Source organism: Notolepis coatsorum (genome assembly GCF_963971535.1).
Source record: "Notolepis coatsorum genome assembly, chromosome: 3".
NCBI classification, from domain to species: domain Eukaryota; kingdom Metazoa; phylum Chordata; class Actinopteri; order Aulopiformes; family Paralepididae; genus Notolepis; species Notolepis coatsorum.
Window position 1 is genome coordinate 182,361,693 of NC_140167.1, and position 18,400 is coordinate 182,380,092.

The 18,400-nt window shown below is 48.4% G+C and overlaps 1 protein-coding gene across 8 annotated transcripts in view; it reads right to left on the reverse strand.

Moving 5' to 3' along the window:
• The window catches only part of caska (calcium/calmodulin-dependent serine protein kinase a), a 507,486-nt gene that overhangs the window by 95,019 nt on the left and 394,067 nt on the right, over window positions 1-18,400 (reverse strand). The gene's annotated exons all lie outside the window — the stretch shown is intronic.

Consider the following 18,400-nt stretch of genomic DNA (forward strand, 5'->3'; position numbering starts at 1 on the left):
CCGTTTTATGGGAGGGCACACAGGCAAACACATAGAAAAACAGGGCATGAGTCAGTGAACGGGAAAGGCTAGTAGGTAGAAGTGGGTTTTGAGCCTCGATTTGAAGGCATCTATCGAGGGGGCGAGCCTAATGGAGGTGGGGATGCTGTTCCACAGTTCAGGGGCTGCGATAGCAAAGGCACGGCCCCCCCTGAGCTTGAGGTTAGACCTCCGGACTGTCAGGAGCCTCTGATCGGCTGACCTGAGGGACCTGGTGTTGGAATAGGGGGATAGGAGGTCTGAGATGTAGGAGGGTGTGTGACCATTAAGGGCTTTAAAAACAAATAGGAGAACCTTAAAATCTATCCTGTAGCGTACTGGGAGCCAATGAAGGGAGGCAAGGACAGGGGTGATGTGGTCTCTCTTGCGGGTTCCGGTCAACAGTCTGGCAGCAGCGTTTTGTACCAGTTGTAAGCGGGACAGGGAAGACTGGTTAATGCCTATATAGAGGGAGTTGCAGTAGTCTAATCTAGATGAAATGAAGGCGTGGATGACTCTCTGAAGGTCTGCAGGGGAGAGAAGGGCTTTGAGTTTGGCAATGGTGCGTAGTTGGAAAAAACATGCCTTTACCACTGAGTTTACTTGTCTGTCAAATTTAAATTGTGGATCAAAAATGACCCCTAGGTTCTTGACATACGGCTTGACCAGGGAGGACAGGTTGCCAAGGCTGTTGGTAAGGGTGGTGACAGCGTCTGGGGGACCGAAGAGGATTATTTCGGATTCGTTTTGATTTAGTTGTAGAGAGTTTTGTGCCATCCAACATTTAACATCATCCAGGCAGGATATGAGACTGTTAAGTAGAGACTGGTTGTTGGGTTTCAGGGAAACATAAAGCTGTGTGTCGTCAGCATAACAGTGAAAAGAGATGTTGTGCTTCTGAATGATTGGACCAAGGGGTAGCATGTAAAGGGAGAACAGGATCGGGCCAAGGATGGACCCTTATGGGACCCCACAGGAGAGGGAGGTTGAGGGGGAGGAGCAGTTGGCGATGTTGACAGCAAAGCTTCTATTTGTGAGATAGGAGGAAAACCATGCTAACGCAGTGTCACTGACACCAACCCCATGTTGGAGACGATCTAATAAAATGGTGTGATCAACAGTGTCGAAGGCTGCACTGAGGTCAAGCAGCATTAAAATAGAGCAGTCACGGTTGTCAGCGGCGAGGAGTAGGTCATTTGACACTTTAAGGAGGGCTGATTCTGTGCTATGGCCAGTCCTGAACCCTGACTGAAATGTCTCCAGGATGCTGTTCTGGTGCAGGTAGGGAGACAATTGGCACAGAACAACCTTTTCAAGTATTTTTGACAGAAAAGGAAGCTTGGAAATGGGCCTGTAATTACTGTGCAGGGTGGGGTCAAGGTTTGGTTTTTTCAATAGGGGCTGGACTACTGCATGTTTAAAGCAGGATGGAACAGTACCAGTTGCCAGGGAGCTGTTAATAATGGAGAGGATGCTGGGACCGGTTGTGTGAAAAACCTGTTTCAGGAGAGCAGTGGGAACAGTGTCAAGGGGGCAGGTTGCAGGTTTCATAGAGGAAACTATCTCTGTGAGGGTGAGTAGACTGATGGGCTGAAAGCAGGTCAGTGTAGATGAGCAGACCAGAGGGACAGCTACATTACGTGTGGGGGGTGAGATGTTCCTTCTGATATTTTCAACTTTGGTGGTGAAAAAATTTGAGAATTCCTCACACTTAGCTGGGGACACATCCAGGCAGGTGCTGGGGGGGGGGGGCTAATGAGAGAGTTGATGGTAGTGAACAGGGTCCTGGGGTTGTGGGAGTTGTTGATGAGGTCAGAAAAATATGTGATTCTCGCCGCTTTAACCGCTAGCTGGTAGTTAATGCGACTGTCCCTAAGCATTTCAAGTGAAACTTGAAGTTTGTCACGTTTCCACTTCCGCTCTGCCTTCCTATACTCTTTTCTCTGGGCTCTGGTGTTATCATTGAACCAGGGCTGCCCTTTATGAGTGTAGGTCTCTGGCCTGTATGTATGAGTGTAGGTCTCTGGCCTGTATGTATGTGTGTAGGTCTCTGGCCTGTATGTATGAGTGTAGGTCTCCTGCCTGTATGTATGAGTGTAGGTCTCTGGCCTGTATGTACAAGTGTAGGTCTCCTGCCTGTATGTATGAGTGTAGGTCCCTGGCCTGTATGTACGAGTGTAGGTCTCTGGCCTGTATGTATGAGTGTAGGTCTCTGGCCTGTATGTACGAGTGTAGGTCTCTGGCCTGTATGTATGAGTGTAGGTCTCTGGCCTGTATGTACGAGTGTAGGTCTCTGGCCTGTATGTATGAGTGTAGGTCTCTGGCCTGTATGTATGAGTGTAGGTCTCCTGACTGTATGTATGAGTGTAGGTCTCCTGCCTGTATGTATGAGTGTAGGTCCCTGGCCTGTATGTATGAGTGTAGGTCTCCTGCCTGTATGTATGAGTGTAGGTCTCCTGCCTGTATGTATGAGTGTAGGTCTCCTGCCTGTATGTATGAGTGTAGGTCTCCTGCCTGTATGTATGAGTGTAGGTCTCTGGCCTGTATGTATGAGTGTAGGTCCCTGGCCTGTATGTATGAGTGTAGGTCCCTGGCATGTATGTATGAGTGTAGGTCCCTGGCCTGTATGTATGAGTGTAGGTCTCTGGCCTGTATGTATGAGTGTAGGTCTCTGGCCTGTATGTATGAGTGTAGGTCTCTGGCCTGTATGTATGAGTGTAGGTCTCTGGCCTGTATGTATGAGTGTAGGTCTCTGGCCTGTATGTATGAGTGTAGGTCTCTGGCCTGTATGTATGAGTGTAGGTCTCCTGCCTGTATGTATGAGTGTAGGTCTCTGGCCTGTATGTATGAGTGTAGGTCTCTGGCCTGTATGTATGAGTGTAGGTCTCCTGCCTGTATGTATGAGTGTAGGTCTCCTGCCTGTATGTATGAGTGTAGGTCTCCTGCCTGTATGTATGAGTGTAGGTCTCCTGCCTGTATGTATGAGTGTAGGTCTCTGGCCTGTATGTATGAGTGTAGGTCCCTGGCCTGTATGTATGAGTGTAGGTCTCTGGCCTGTATGTATGAGTGTAGGTCTCTGGCCTGTATGTATGAGTGTAGGTCTCTGGCCTGTATGTATGAGTGTAGGTCTCTGGCCTGTATGTATGAGTGTAGGTCTCTGGCCTGTATGTATGAGTGTAGGTCTCCTGCCTGTATGTATGAGTGTAGGTCTCTGGCCTGTATGTATGTGTGTAGGTCCCTGGCCTGTATGTATGAGTGTAGGTCTCTGGCCTGTATGTATGAGTGTAGGTCTCTGGCCTGTATGTATGAGTGTAGGTCCCTGGCCTGTATGTATGAGTGTAGGTCTCTGGCCTGTATGTATGAGTGTAGGTCCCTGGCCTGTATGTACGAGTGTAGGTCTCTGGCCTGTATGTATGAGTGTAGGTCTCCTGCCTGTATGTATGAGTGTAGGTCTCTGGCCTGTATGTATGAGTGTAGGTCTCCTGCCTGTATGTATGAGTGTAGGTCTCCTGCCTGTATGTATGAGTGTAGGTCTCTGGCCTGTATGTATGAGTGTAGGTCTCTGGCCTGTATGTATGAGTGTAGGTCTCTAGCCTGTATGTATGAGTGTAGGTCTCCTGCCTGTATGTATGAGTGTAGGTCTCTGGCCTGTATGTATGAGTGTAGGTCTCTGGCCTGTATGTATGAGTGTAGGTCTCTGGCCTGTATGTATGAGTGTAGGTCTCTGGCCTGTATGTATGAGTGTAGGTCTCTGGCCTGTATGTATGAGTGTAGGTCTCTGGCCTGTATGTATGAGTGTAGGTCTCTGGCCTGTATGTATGAGTGTAGGTCTCTGGCCTGTATGTATGAGTGTAGGTCTCCTGCCTGTATGTATGAGTGTAGGTCTCTGGCCTGTATGTATGAGTGTAGGTCTCTGGCCTGTATGTATGTGTGTAGGTCTCTGGCCTTGTAACTGAGGGGTACAATTCCCTGACTGTATTACTAGATATGATACTTACTACCACTACCTTTGTACTTAATATTCGGCCACCCAGTACACGGCATAAATATATTATCATGAACACTCTCACGTAGATGAAACGGATCCAACACAAATGTACGAATTAGAAACAGGTCTTTATTCCTACACAGCGATGGTGTGTAGAATAAGCACTTAATCACTTAATTACATTTATGAATTGAAATAGTATGCACTTTTATGGCAAGGAGTATTCGTCGGTATATCAATAGAGAATGTCCAATCTCTGAAGGCGCAGGTGGTAAATATACGACCTGGAATAGTTAAGGAATAACAGCAATGATACTTTAATGATTATACTAGATACACTAGAGGGGGTTAATCCGGTCGCTTGTAAGCCGACAGGAGTAGGAGGGGGGGGGGGGGGGTAGAATCCGGCTGCCTCGTCCGGCCAAGGGTATCCCAGGTGAACCCACTGTAGTGCCGTTCAATGCGCCGGCGATCCTTGGACCACAGATGAAAGCAGGTGGACTCTTTGTGGGCCGGCTCTCTCCGGTCCACGGGGGAGAGACGTGAAGCGACCTCGTCTTGCAGAGCGTCTCCTCACCTTGCGTCCTCTCCAGGGGGGGGGGTTCCAACACACGGCAGTGTCGGGGGTCTTTATCCATGGAATAATCAAAGTATCCAAAGCATAATCCGTGCCTGGGAAGGCGGGCTGTCGTCGGTAGAATAATCCGGTATACAGGTCCACTCGCTCGTCGGCTCTGGGGCTCCTCGGGTGCAGCTTCACATAGGGTCAACCACCCTGGGTAAGCAGCCAGTTCTCTGCCCGAAACGATGGGGTACTGACTACGGTAGTATTCTCACCGCACGAAGCACTATATATTAACAGACTATTATTAGCTTAATAGACTACGTCCAACTCGACGATATAGTGCCAAATATGACTATTCAAATATTAATATACACGATGTCTCAATACCGATGGTAGGCGAACTTGGCCTTACTCCCACACGTGGCGTTGCGGGGAGGCTTTACGTCTGTGACTCTATTGGAGGGTAAGAAACTGGACTGAAAAGAAAGTCCTACTTTAGTAGCGCAGTATATATACGCACTATGAACAAATAGTCCCATCAGTGGTGCGGTAGCCAAATTCCTACGCGGAACTAGGACTTGTTCGTACATGTCGAGCGGTACGTTTGAACTGGGTCTGAGGGGTATGGCAGCCTGGCACCAAGGTCTCGACCAATAGTAGAATGGAGACTATTATGGGATGTTCAGTAGGCTAGAATGGATATTCAATGCATATTGTACAAGGAATATACAAGGGATATCAGGGAATATTAGAGAATATACAAATACAATTAAATATATATATAAATAAATATATATATTCGGTTTAATCTGGCCCTTCACAACAGGCCTGTATGTATGAGTGTAGGTCTCTGGCCTGTATGTATGAGTGTAGGTCTCCTGCCTGTATGTATGAGTGTAGGTCTCTAGCCTGTATGTATGAGTGTAGGTCCCTGGCCTGTATGTATGAGTGTAGGTCTCCTGACTGTATGTATAAGTGTAGGTCTCTGGCCTGTATGTATGTGTGTAGGTCTCTGGCCTGTATGTATGAGTGTAGGTGTCTGGCCTGTATGTATGAGTGTAGGTCTCCTGCCTGTATGTATGAGTGTAGGTCTCCTGCCTGTATGTATGAGTGTAGGTCCCTGGCCTGTATGTATGAGTGTAGGTCTCTGGCCTGTATGTATGAGTGTAGGTCTCTGGCCTGTATGTATGAGTGTAGGTCTCTGGCCTGTATGTATGAGTGTAGGTCTCTGGCCTGTATGTATGAGTGTAGGTCTCTGGCCTGTATGTATGAGTGTAGGTCTCTGGCCTGTATGTATGAGTGTAGGTCTCCTGCCTGTATGTATGAGTGTAGGTCTCCTGACTGTATGTATAAGTGTAGGTCTCCTGCCTGTATGTATGAGTGTAGGTCTCTGGCCTGTATGTATGAGTGTAGGTCTCTGGCCTGTATGTATGAGTGTAGGTCTCTGGCCTGTATGTATGAGTGTAGGTCTCTGGCCTGTATGTATGAGTGTAGGTCTCTAGCCTGTATGTATGAGTGTAGGTCCCTGGCCTGTATGTATGAGTGTAGGTCTCTGGCCTGTATGTATGAGTGTAGGTCTCCTGCCTGTATGTATGAGTGTAGGTCTCCTGCCTGTATGTATGAGTGTAGGTCCCTGGCCTGTATGTATGAGTGTAGGTCTCCTGCCTGTATGTATGAGTGTAGGTCTCCTGCCTGTATGTATAAGTGTAGGTCTCCTGACTGTATGTATGAGTGTAGGTCTCCTGCCTGTATGTATGAGTGTAGGTCTCCTGCCTGTATGTATGAGTGTAGGTCCCTGGCCTGTATGTATGAGTGTAGGTATCCTGACTGTATGTATAAGTGTAGGTCTCCTGACTGTATGTATGAGTGTAGGTCTGTGTGAATATTGAGGCTCAGTGTTTACCCCCGACATTTTGGAATGGTGGGCGGTTGAGTGGGGGGTATATTTGTTGTGTCTTTTACTCACTTAAATGTGTCTTGCCGCAAACAAACCTGGATTATTGTGCATGCAAACAATGTTGGCTAGAGGCCAAACACCTCTGAATTACCTTATTAGGTAATTCTTTTTTAATAAAAGTAGATAGTACACATAATAGATGTGTACATTGGAATGTTTTCTATCCAAAATAGATAAAAGTAGATAGTACACATAGTAGATGTGTACATTGGAATGTTTTATATAAATATTATTGTCAAATCAACACTCAGGATATGGAATCAGTTCAGACGACATTTTGGTTTACAATCTTTTTCTTTACTAGCTCCAATTACAGCTAACCCTGTTTTCCCCCCCTCTGTGATGGATAGAGCTTCTCTCTCCTGGTCCCCTCTTGGTATTAGAACGTTCAGTGATTTATATATAGAAAATATTTTTGCATCATTTGAACAACTGTCTGACAAGTTTTCTCTTTCGAGGTCACATTTCTTCAGATACTTGCAAGTCCGCAGTTTTGTACGTAATATCAACCCACAGTTCCCCAAACTCCCAGAAGCCACTCCTATTGACACTTTACTAAAGCCTACAATGGTCACAAAGGGTATTATATCTGTCCTGTATGGCTTGATTTCCTCACTGCGTCCTACCTCATTAGAAAAGATCAGGAGGAGATGGGAGGAGGACCTGGGTGAGGACATCACAGAAGACCTGTGGGAGAATATTCTACACCGGGTCCACTCCTCTTCAATTTGTGCCAGGCACGGACTGATCCAATGTAAAATTGTTCACCATTCACACTTTACTAAAGTCAGGCTAGCCAAGATCTATGGCAACATTGATCCCACCTGTGACAGATGCCACCGTGCCCCTGCTACACATAGTCACATGTTTTGGTCCTGCCCTTCCCTACATAACTTTTGGTCTGAAATATTCGAAACCATCTCAAATAGTATTGAGATCCCAATCAGCCCGACTGCCATAACTGCTTGCTTTGGTGTCTCTATCTCCCCTACTACCCTGTCTCTGCCACGATATAAAGCTGACCTGGTGGCATTTGTTACTCTCCTGGCTAGACGTCTCATTTTACTGCATTGGAAGTCACCCACTCCTCCATCTCACTCTATGTGGCTCAGGGATATTTTGCACTTCCTTAAGATGGAGAAAATAAGGTGTGTCATAAGGGGTTCTACAGCTAGATTTTATAAAACATGGGGTTGTTTCTTTACTTATGTTGGGGAACAAGGTTCAATCGACCCCCCCATAAATAATGCTCACTCCTAGCCTAGCACTGTCCAGTCGATTGACCTATCTACATGTGCAAATGTAACCTGAACGGTCTACCTTCTCACTTAAAAAAAAATATATATATGTGTTCCATTCCTCTATTTCTGCTGTACAGTCCTTGTCCTGAGTGTACATATCTGTTTAATTGACTGTATGTCCGAAACAATATCTATATTTATTTTGTGGTGTATTCGCTTTAGTCTATATATTCAACAGACCTACAGTATACTTTGACTACTTATACGTAGCTTTGTGCAATATGTATATTATTTACATTCAACAGACCTATATTTTGTCTATTTATACCTAGCTTTGTGCAATAGGTATATTGTCTACATTCAACAGACCTATATTTTGACTACTTATATGTAGATATGTGCAATACGTCTGGCATATATGTGTACAATTTGTCCTTGCGCTCATCTCATATTGCAACGAAAAAACTTCAATAAACTAAGTTTTGAAGAAATGATTTATATCCAAAATTGACAAAAGTAGATGTGTACATTGGAAATGTTTTCTATCCAAAGTAGATGGAATGTTTTATATCCATCACCTCATTTTCAAAACTCTATTTGATTAGTTGATTTGTTGGCTAGAGGCCAACATTGTTTGCAAAATAGATAAAAGTAGATAGTACACATAGTGTTGTGAAGGGCCAGATTAAACCGAATATATATATTTATTTATATATATATATTTAATTGTATTTGTATATTCTCTAAATATTCCCTGATATCCCTTGTATATTCCTTGTACAATATGTATTGAATATCCATTCTAGCCTACTGAACATCCCATAATAGTCTCCATTCTACTATTGGTCGAGACCTTGGTGCCAGGCTGCCATACCCCTCAGACCCAGTTCAAACGTACCGCTCGACATGTACGAACAAGTCCTAGTTCCGCGTAGGAATTTGGCTACCGCACCACTAATGGGACTATTTGTTCATAGTGCGTATATATACTGCGCTACTAAAGTAGGACTTTCTTTTCAGTCCAGTTTCTTACCCTCCAATAGAGTCACAGACGTAAAGCCTCCCCGCGATGCCACGTGTGGGAGTAAGGCCAAGTTCGGCCTACCATCGGTATTGAGACATCGTGTATATTAATATTTGAATAGTCATATTTGGCACTATATCGTCGAGTTGGACGTAGTCTATTAAGCTAATAATAGTCTGTTAATATATAGTGCTTCGTGCGGTGAGAATACTACCGTAGTCAGTACCCCATCGTTTCGGGCAGAGAACTGGCTGCTTACCCAGGGTGGTTGACCCTATGTGAAGCTGCACCCGAGGAGCCCCAGAGCCGACGAGAGAGTGGACCTGTATACCGGATTATTCTACCGACGACAGCCCGCCTTCCCAGGCACGGATTATGCTTTGGATACTTTGATTATTCTATGGATAAAGACCCCCGACACTACCGTGTGTTGGAACCCCCCCCCCTGGAGAGGACGCAAGGTGAGGAGACGCTCTGCAAGACGAGGTCTCTCCACATCTCTCCCCCGTGGACCGGAGAGAGCCGGCCCACAAAGAGTCCACCTGCTTTCATCTGTGGTCCAAGGATCGCCGGCGCATTGAACGGCACTACAGTGGGTTCTCCTGGGATACCCTTGGCCGGACGAGGCAGCTGGATTCTACCCCCCCCCCCCCTCCTACTCCTGTCGGCTTACAAGCGACCGGATTAACCCCCTCTAGTGTATCCAGCCTATAATCATTAAAGTATCATTGCTGTTATTCCTTAACTATTCCAGGTCGTATATTTACCACCTGCGCCTTCAGAGATTGGACATTATCTATTGATATACCGACGAATACTCCTTGCCATAAAAGTGCATACTATTTCAATTCATAAATGTAATTAAGTGATTAAGTGCTTATTCTACACACCATCGCTGTGTAGGAAATAAAGACCTGTTTCTAATTCGTACATTTGTGTTGGATCCGTTTCATCTACGTGAGAGTGTTCATGATAATATATTTATGCCGTGTACTGGGTGGCCGAATATTAAGTACAAAGGTAGTGGTAGTAAGTATCATATCTAGTAATACAGTCAGGGAATTGTACCCCTCAGTTACAATTGGTCCTTCGAGCCGGAGGGTAATTAGTGTAATATTAATATAGTGTTATTAATATTGAAATGGCCTATGATGAACACTCCACGAAACGATCCTCCTAACCAACGCCCGCAGCGCGAACGACGGCTCCCTCAGTACTTAGAGGCTTACGCTGTCAGTCAACAACCTAGTCTTCTACTAACAGTAAACGCGGTAAAACTAGAAAGTAAAAGTATGTCTAACCCCAACGCCCAGACTACCCCGACCATAGAGGCCCCTACGGGCTCTAATGTAACTGACCAAGTTCACGGTGGGGACCAGTGGGAACCAGACATGACTTCACACCCCGCCAGTACTGAAGAAGTAGTCCCCGATGAGTCCCGGGAGGAATACAACGCTACCGAGAGAGAACTCGGCACGGAAGAAGACGGGGAGAGCACCGTGGAGATAGAGCTCCAAGGCTCCGCAAGGAGTACCCCGAGGGAAGGCTCCCCTATACAACCGCCTTCTCCCAGCGAGGCAGAGAGGACCCTACAGCAGGCCTTCCTCATCAGCCTGAACGCCGCTGCTGAACGCGACCGACTGCAGATCCAGCAGCGGAGCGAAGAAGAGCATATACGTCTAGAAATAAGACGCATTCAGATGGAAGAGAATGTGGCCCGAGACCGAGCAGACAGCCAGCGAGCAGCTGCTGGTGCTCTACGGGACGCAGAGCGCGACAGACAGCAAGCGCAACTAATAGAACAGCTGATCAGACGGACAACACCCTCTCCCTCCGCCAGAGGCTCCAGGAACTCGTCTAGACACACCTCCAGGGCGGCATCCCCTAGCCGAGTAAACAACCCTGAACTTGACCAACAGACGAGGTCTATACCCCCCACAGACCACCTCCCCCCACCGGTCCAAGCGAGACCTAGCAACCGGGAAGGAGCAGCATATCCTGTGGAGAGGCTAAACCAGAGACTACAAGCACTGGATGACCTAACTGAAGACGAAGAGGAAGAGGAAGAGAACCGCGCCCGAAGACAGCACAGTACTCTACCGGACCAGGAGGTCCGGTACAGCCCAGGCTATACTCCCGCGGAGCTGCGCTACAGACCCCCGACTCTATACACGGGTGAGCACGACGCACGACCCGCACCGAGGAACAGCACCTGGACAAGCGGGCCATGGTACACTGCCGGTACCAGCCCATACCAAGGAGCGGGAGGAGACTCGCCTAGGAGGCCTCCCCCCCAACGCTCGCCGATGTATCCACAGTCAGCGTCATACATTGGCACGCATATGGTACCCGACTTCACCCAAGAGAACCGGGCCCAGTATACAGAACTCCGCATGTGTCTGGAGACCATGTTGGTGGATGTATTGGATGAACGCCACAAATACGCCATCCTACTGCAGCACTTAAAGGTACCCCGCGCACATAATATAGCGCTCGCCTACGCGACTTCCACCACCCCATACACAGCAGCGCTGGTAGCATTGGACCAGAGGTATGGGCGCATATGGGATTACGTGATCCAGGAGATCCGACACATCGACCGCTTACCCCCAGCAATAGACAATCGAGCACTGGACGACCTGTCCATCAGAGTGCAGTCCCTGGTAGGGATGTTGGGAGCGCAAAGAGAGAAGGGGAGGCATGAACTTTACGCCAACTCAAATGTGGAAAGGATCCTGGAGAAGCTGCCGCCCGCTCGTCAGGAGCGCTTTAGGCGGCAGAGGGACCACAGAGACCCGAATGGCCCCGAACCGAACCTCCTCGATCTAGCAGACTTCCTGGCGAGAGAAGTCAGCAGCCTACGGCTAGATACATTCGGACGGAGCACCCCTGGCTCCAGAGAAGGAACCAGACGACTAAATGATGGAAGAAGATCGGTGACTGTGATGCACCAATCGGAGTCAGTACCGAGCGGCAGGAGCCACAGTACCCCCTCCAGAACGGAGAAGTGGAAGATAGTGTGCCCCTACTGTGAGAAAGAACACTGGCTAGCGCAATGTGACTCCTTCCCCAAGCTGAACGCGGAGGAAGCAGGTCAATGGATAAAGTCCAACAAGCGCTGTTTTCGCTGTGCGCGCTCACACATGGCAGCCGAATGCCGCTTAAAGAAAAGGTGCACCAAGTGCGATGGAGCCCATCTGGACATACTTCACGACAGTAACAGACGGCGCCCTTCACCTGCACCATCCAGCCGCAAAGCGAGCGTCATGTACATCGATCCCGCCAGCAGCAGTGGAGCCCGAGTACTCCTAAAAGTAGTGCGTGTGACACTAAGCTACCAGAATAAAGTCCTGGACACTTACGCCGTCCTCGATGACGGGTCAGAGAAGACCCTGCTGCTCGCCTCCGCTGCGGCCCAGCTAGGGCTGCGGGGAAGCGAAACCCAAATGACAATTCGGACAATAAGACGAGATTTGAAGACGATAAAGGGCGAGAATGTCTCATTCTCTATCGCAGCAAGCGGCCAGCCTGAGCGACGGTACCAGATTGCAGACGCTTTCACCAGCCAAGAAATAGGACTGTCGCGGTACACATACCCCGTCGCCAAGCTGATGGAGAAATATGCACATCTGCGCAAGTTACCGATCCCGCTCATAGACAATGCTATGCCGACCCTGTTGATAGGCTCCGACCATGCAGACCTCATTGTCCCGATAGACCGGGTTCATACCGGACCCCGAGGCTGTCCTGCAGCAGTCGAGACCCGTTTGGGATGGACTCTCCAAGGCCCGCTCGCCAAATCTCTCAACCGAAGTACAGCCACTAGATGTCTCCACTCCCGAGTCACAGAGGGAGAAACCGCACTCCTGCAACACGTAGAGCGGCTATGGAGCTTGGAACAAATGCCCTTTAAGAATGGAAAGAAAGACATTCGCTCTAAAGATGACATTTACGCCATTCACCTCCTCGAGACAGGGACCAAGAGAGTCCCGGTCAACGGCGTGTTGAGATACGCCACGCCACTCCTGCGGCGAGAAGGAATGCCTACTTTCCACGCCAAGACAGACGCCATAGAACGGTACCTGCTGAACACGGAGCGGCGCTTAGCCAAGAACCCCGCCCAAGAGAGTGTATACCGCGCTGAGATTGAGAAGCTCATCACAGCGGGACACGTCACAAAGATGGACATTAAAGAGGCTGACCAGACCACTGAATCGTGGTACGTGCCCCACCACAAGGTCCATCACAACGGTAAAGACTGCATAGTATTTAACTGCAGCTACCAGATCGGATCCCAAAATCTGAATAAAGAGTTACTGCCCGGTCCCACACTCGGCCCCTCCCTACTCGGCGTTCTACTCCGCTTCCGCCAGGAAAAGGTGGCCATCAGCGGGGACATTAAAGGAATGTTCCTGCAGGTGAGATTAGTAGAGGCGGACAAGCCCCTGTTACGGTTCCTATGGAGAGAGAAGCCAGGAGATGAGCACCCAGCCATCTACCAATGGGAAGTCCTCCCCTTCGGAACGACGTGCAGCCCCTGCTGTGCGACATTTGCACTACAGAAACATGTAGCAGAGGACCCAGCAGCGGACGAAGAGGTCCGACACAGCGTAAAGAACAGCTTCTACGTAGACAACTGTCTACAAAGCCTTTCAACCCAGGAAGAAGCCGAGGCTCTCCTGATTAAACTCCGCGCCTCATTGATCAAAGGCGGCTTTGATCTCAGGCAGTGGGCCAGCAGCGATCCGCAAGTACTGCGCAGCCTCTCCTCCGAGGACAAGGCAGCCAGCAGCGAGACCTGGATGGCTACCATCCCGGGAGAAGCCCAGGAGATGACCCTGGGATTGGTGTGGCGATTCAAAACAGATTCGCTTCACTACAGACACAAGCCCCTGACTACGGAGCAGGGAAGGCCGGCGGCGGCGCCGACCACCAGACGGAGTGTGTACACAACACTCGCCCGACAATATGACCCGCTAGGATGTATTCTACCGTACACCACCAGGGCAAAAATGATTGTACGAGCATTGTGGGACAAGGACCAGGGCTGGGACGACCCCATTCCCGCACACCTTGCATCCACCTGGAGAGAGTGGGAGATGGAGCTCCACTCACTCCCAGGCGTTAATATGCGCCGAAGCTACTTCCCACCCACGGTGAGGCCAGAGACATGTAAAATGGACTTACACGTCTTCAGTGACGCCTCAGAGGTCGCATACGGATCAGTAGCCTACTTGCGGGCCCAAGACCAGGGGGGAGAGATCTACACAGCATTTGTCCTCGCCCGCTCGAGAATAGCCCCACGCAAGCAACAATCTATCCCACGTCTAGAGCTCTGCGCAGCCCTAGCCGGAGCGCACCTAGCCACGCTCATCCAACGTGAGCTCACCATACCGGTGTCTGGAACAATCCTGTGGTCAGATTCCACGACGGTACTCGCCTGGATCAAATCGGACTCATGCAAGTACAAAGTCTTCGTGGGAGTCAGAGTCACCGAGATTCAAGACTTAACCGAAGAGTTAACCGGAGAAACAGAGTGGCGCTACGTTGATACAAAACAGAACCCAGCTGACGTCATCACCCGGGGGATGCCCCTGGATGACCTCACCCGTCGCAATGTCTACAGTGACGGCCCCGCATTCCTAAGACTCCCGGAAGGACAGTGGCCCATGCCTATCCCGAGGGAAGCAAGTCCAGAGGAGGTGGAAATTAAGAAGTCTGTGTTCTGTGGATTGAGCACCGTAGCCTCCACCGACCCTAATATAAACGATTGCACGTCCATAGAGAGTGCACAACAAAGAACATTCCTGCGGTACCACCCGGAGTGCAAGTCCCCCGCTGATATGTCAGCAGCTAACTACGAGGAAGCAGAATTGCTTCTACTGCAGCGAGCCCAGAGAGACTCGTTCCCGGATGAATTGGCCTGTCTACAGGGAGGAAAGCCCGTCCCTTCCGACAGCAGATTAATTCACCTGGCCCCCGAGAGCGACGCTCATACCCTCATCAGAGTGGGTGGTCGCCTACGCAGAGCCCCCAATCTACCGGATGACATTAAATACCCGATCGTATTGAACAGCCGACACAAGGTCACAGAGCTGATTATAAAGAAATACGATGAGGATGTACATCACGCAGGAGCAGAAAGAGTCTTCGCGGAAATCAGACGTCGTTACTGGATCCTACAAGGAAGAGAGGCGGTACGACGCTTCCAACGAACATGTCTAGACTGCCGCAAGTGGCGCGCGCAGCCCAGCATACCAAGGATGGCTGACCTTCCTCCATGTCGCCTCCGAATCGGTGACAAGCCATTCCACTCAACGGGTATGGACTGCTTTGGCCCGCTGCACATAAAGAAAGGAAGAGGAACCGAGAAGCGGTGGGGTATTGTATTCAAATGCATGACCACCAGAGCGATACACATCGAGCTTCTCCCGACCATGAGCACAGACTCATTCCTTATGGCCTTCCGTAGATTCACATCACGGAAGGGAAGACCGTCTACCCTATTGTCCGATCATGGGACAAACTTCAAAGGCGGCGAAAGAGAGCTGAGAGAGAGCTTCCAAGCTATGGGCCCAGAACTTAAGACCCACCTCGCTCCAGCACAGGTTGATTTCCAATTCAACCCCCCAAACGCACCCCACTTCGGTGGCACTTGGGAACGAGAAGTGCGCTCCATAAAGACAGCCCTGTACGCAGTACTTGGGGCCCAGACTGTGGCGGAAGAAGTCCTAATGACAGTCCTCACGGAGATTGAGGGAGTACTTAACTCGAAGCCCCTCGGATATGTCTCCAGTGATGTGGCGGATATCGACCCAGTTACCCCCAACACACTCCTGATGGGGCGGCTAGATCCCACATTACCCCAGACAATGTACCGGCCTGAAGAAGCGAACGGCCGACGAATGTGGAGGTACAGCCAGGTATTAGCCGACAAGTTTTGGAACAGTTTCCTACTGCACTACCTACCGTCTCTACAGACCCGCCAGAAGTGGGTAAAGGAGAGAGACAATTTGACAGAAGGAACAGTCGTCATGATTATTGATCAATCACTGCCCAGAGCTATGTGGCCGGCCGGCCGCGTAAGCAAAGTGATCACCGGTGCCGACGGCAAGGTCCGAGCAGCTGAAGTGCTCGTCCAGGGTCGCACTTACACCCGTCCCGTGGCAAGGCTCATAGAACTGCCTCGACTCCCAGACACAATCGATGATGACCATGACCCTACAACCCTATGACTTTGTGAAGTTGACTGACCCCTACAGCAAACCCTTATGTGTAAATAGACAACGCGATTAATCTGTCTCCGTTTAACTGATTAGGTCTGGGACCTATTCAGGGGGTGGCTGTTGTGAAGGGCCAGATTAAACCGAATATATATATTTATTTATATATATATATTTAATTGTATTTGTATATTCTCTAAATATTCCCTGATATCCCTTGTATATTCCTTGTACAATATGCATTGAATATCCATTCTAGCCTACTGAACATCCCATAATAGTCTCCATTCTACTATTGGTCGAGACCTTGGTGCCAGGCTGCCATACCCCTCAGACCCAGTTCAAACGTACCGCTCGACATGTACGAACAAGTCCTAGTTCCGCGTAGGAATTTGGCTACCGCACCACTAATGGGACTATTTGTTCATAGTGCGTATATATACTGCGCTACTAAAGTAGGACTTTCTTTTCAGTCCAGTTTCTTACCCTCCAATAGAGTCACAGACGTAAAGCCTCCCCGCGATGCCACGTGTGGGAGTAAGGCCAAGTTCGGCCTACCATCGGTATTGAGACATCGTGTATATTAATATTTGAATAGTCATATTTGGCACTATATCGTCGAGTTGGACGTAGTCTATTAAGCTAATAATAGTCTGTTAATATATAGTGCTTCGTGCGGTGAGAATACTACCGTAGTCAGTACCCCATCGTTTCGGGCAGAGAACTGGCTGCTTACCCAGGGTGGTTGACCCTATGTGAAGCTGAACCCGAGGAGCCCCAGAGCCGACGAGAGAGTGGACCTGTATACCGGATTATTCTACCGACGACAGCCCGCCTTCCCAGGCACGGATTATGCTTTGGATACTTTGATTATTCTATGGATAAAGACCCCCGACACTACCGTGTGTTGGAACCCCCCCCCCTGGAGAGGACGCAAGGTGAGGAGACGCTCTGCAAGACGAGGTCTCTCCACATCTCTCCCCCGTGGACCGGAGAGAGCCGGCCCACAAAGAGTCCACCTGCTTTCATCTGTGGTCCAAGGATCGCCGGCGCATTGAACGGCACTACAGTGGGTTCTCCTGGGATACCCTTGGCCGGACGAGGCAGCTGGATTCTACCCCCCCCCCCCTCCTACTCCTGTCGGCTTACAAGCGACCGGATTAACCCCCTCTAGTGTATCCAGCCTATAATCATTAAAGTATCATTGCTGTTATTCCTTAACTATTCCAGGTCGTATATTTACCACCTGCGCCTTCAGAGATTGGACATTATCTATTGATATACCGACGAATACTCCTTGCCATAAAAGTGCATACTATTTCAATTCATAAATGTAATTAAGTGATTAAGTGCTTATTCTACACACCATCGCTGTGTAGGAAATAAAGACCTGTTTCTAATTCGTACATTTGTGTTGGATCCGTTTCATCTACGTGAGAGTGTTCATGATAATATATTTATGCCGTGTACTGGGTGGCCGAATATTAAGTACAAAGGTAGTGGTAGTAAGTATCATATCTAGTAATACAGTCAGGGAATTGTACCCCTCAGTTACACATAGTATATGTGTACATTGGAATGTTTTCTATCCAAAATAGATAAAAGTAGATAGTACACATAGTATATTGGAATGTCTAATGTTGGAATATGAATATGTAACAAAAAAGAAAGTAGCTTAATATCAAGGCTGTTTGATCAGACAGGTGCTTTCTGCCTGCAGTGTGGAAAGCTGATACAGGGTGTGTTGAATTTACATCCCAGCACTGCTGAGATACCCTTGCATGGAGAGGTGCAGCCTGTGGTCAAGATATTGTTATTATGTTCTCATTTAGATAATTATGGGTAAAACAGCACCATATTCTGTATAACAGTGGTTCACAGGAAGGAAATGCCAACTTGGTTTCAGGCTAAATAAATCGCACGTGGTCAATATATCATGTATTACAGACATGCATTATGACATTACTGTGATAGTGTTAAATAAATATAAGATATCATGTATTACAGACATGCATTATGACATTACTGTGATAGTGTTAAATAAATATAAGATATCATGTATGACAGACTGCATTATGACATTACTGTGATAGTGTTACATTTTACTTTCATCGCTATTTACAAACAGGGCATTAGGTGGGAACTCAGTAGGTCTGACAATACATTTATCTCACAAGTTTGAGAAAGCAATATCTTTTGGCTGCAGGAAAGAGAGAGAGAGAGAGAGAGAGAGAGAGAGAGAGAGAGAGAGAGAGAGAGAGAGAGAGAGAGAGAGAGAGAGAGAGAGAGAGAGAGAGAGAGAGAGAGAGAGAGAGAGAGAGAGAGAAAGAGAGAGGATGATGATGATTCACAGAATGAAAGAGTAATGAAAATACATTCAAATT